At 34.5% G+C, this 2488-nt stretch overlaps 1 non-coding gene across 1 annotated transcript; it reads right to left on the bottom strand.

Moving 5' to 3' along the window:
* Positions 1–402: 402 nt before the first annotated feature.
* On the bottom strand, positions 403–474 carry Trnaq-cug (transfer RNA glutamine (anticodon CUG)). The gene has a single exon. It is a non-coding gene; the product is annotated as a tRNA-Gln (tRNA).
* Positions 475–2488: the final 2014 nt, after the last annotated feature.

The raw sequence follows: 2488 nt of genomic DNA, 5'->3' as shown, positions 1-2488 counted from the left end.
ACCTGGGGCTTCATCCTTTTGTTAAACCGGTTTCGTCTGTCAACACTGACAAGGTCTCTCGAATTTCTGAAGCGCAAATTGAAATTTCATATGTGGCGCGTGCGTGGAATGCCAGCTTAGAGGAACTCTATAACATTTACCGACAATTGGCTCTTCGTCTAATGCCAAGGAAACAATTGATAAATGAGTATCATCAAAAATTCAATTTCGGGATACATTATTCGTACATTTTTAAACCAAGCGTTGAAAAGATTGTGTGTGTGTTTTTTACAGTTTTTAGTAATTACGCTCTATATAGGTATATGGCCGGTTCGTCCTTCTTGGCCGACGAGTCGCAACTGTCTTGAATATTTTAATTATACATCGTATAATTAAGTTGAACATGTATTAAAACAAAATATAAGGTTCCACCGAGATTTGAACTCGGATCGCAGGATTCAGAGTCCTGAGTGCTAACCATTACACCATGGAACCGGTGTTCAAACCATTTGTGAATACATTTTTATTAAAAGAAGTCGAAAGCAGCCTACACACAAAAAGACGAACGAACAATAAAAACATTAAAGACAGTTGCGACTCGCCGGTCAAGAATTAAGCTTAGAATTTACTCATAGAATTGGGAGAGAATTTATTTTGAGATGCCTTAATACACACATGGAGAAGGAAAAGACCCATTTTGGCCGTTCCAATTTCGAGCTTAAATATGGTTTCTATGTCCGTAAAATAAAGGTCGACACTCACTCCAACAAAATACGAGGTTCCACCGAGATTTGAAATCGGATCGCAGGATTCAGAGTCCTGAGTGCTAACCATTACACCATGGTCTTTTGCATACATCCTAATTGTGATTATAATACTTAACTGCACTAACCTGAGCCGAATTATTACTTGATTGGCATCATGACCGACTCATATACTAAATGAATGAGCTACTCCCTGACTGATATAACACTCCCTGACTTATATACTAAATGAATGAGCTACCCCCCTGACTGATATAACACTCCCTGACTTATATACTAAATGAACGAATTACTCCCTGACTTACATACTAAATGAATGACTTACTCCCTGACTTATATACTTAATGAATGACTTACTCCCTGACTTATATACTTAAGATAACCTACTCCCTTACTTACATACTTAAAGAATTAACTAACTCCCGACTTAAATACCAGAAGAATAACTAACTCCCTGACTTACATACGTAAAGAATAACTAACTCCCTTACTTACATACCTTAAGAATAACTTACTCCCTAACTTACATACCTTAAGAATGACTTACTCCCTGTCGTATATACTAAATGAATGACTTAATCCCTGATTAATATACTAAATGAATGACTTACTCCCTGATTAATATACTAAATGAATGACTTACTCCCTGATTAATATACTAAATGATTGACTTACTTCCTGACTTATATAATAAATGAATGACTTACTCCCTGATTAATATACTAAATGATTGACTTACTTCCTGACTTATATAATAAATGAATGACTTACTCCCTGATTAATATACTTAATGATTGACTTACTCCCTGACTTATATACTTAATGAATGACTTACTCCCTGACTTATATACTAAATGAATGACTTACTCCCTGACTTACATACTAAATGAATAACTTACTCCCTGACGTATATACTTAATGAATGACTTACTCCCTGACTTAAATACTTAAGATAACCTACTCCCTTACTTACATACTTAAAGAATTAACTAACTCCCGACTTAAATACCAGAAGAATAACTAACTCCCTGACTTACATACGTAAAGAATAACTAACTCCCTTACTTACATACGTAAAGAATAACTAACTCCCTGACTTACATACCTTAAGAATAACTAACTCCCTGACTTATATACTAAATGAATGACTTACTCCCTGACTTACATACTAGATGAATGACTTACTCCCTGACTTACATACTAGATGAATGACTTACTCCCTGACGTATATACTTAATGAATGACTTACTCCCTGACTTAAATACTTAAGATAACCTACTCCCTTACTTACATACTTAAAGAATTAACTAACTCCCGACTTAAATACCAGTAGAATAACTAACTCCCTGACTTACATACGTAAAGAATAACTAACTCCCTTACTTACATACGTAAAGAATAACTAACTCCCTTACTTACATACCTTAAGAATAACTAACTCCCTTACTTACATACGTAAAGAATAACTAACTCCCTTACTTACATACTTAAAGAATAACTAACTCCCTGACTTATATACTAAATGAATGACTTACTCCCTGACTTACATACTAGATGAATGACTTACTCCCTGACGTATATACTTAATGAATGACTTACTCCCTGACTTAAATACTTAAGATAACCTACTCCCTTACTTACATACTTAAAGAATTAACTAACTCCCGACTTAAATACCAGAAGAATAACTAACTCCCTGACTTACATACGTAAAGAATAACTAACTCCCTGACTTACATACGTAA

The sequence above is a fragment of the Mya arenaria genome, chromosome 10, assembly GCF_026914265.1.
Source record: "Mya arenaria isolate MELC-2E11 chromosome 10, ASM2691426v1".
Taxonomy (NCBI): domain Eukaryota; kingdom Metazoa; phylum Mollusca; class Bivalvia; order Myida; family Myidae; genus Mya; species Mya arenaria.
The sequence above is the reverse complement of the archived record's forward strand: the minus strand, read 5'-3'. Positions and strand labels throughout refer to the sequence as shown.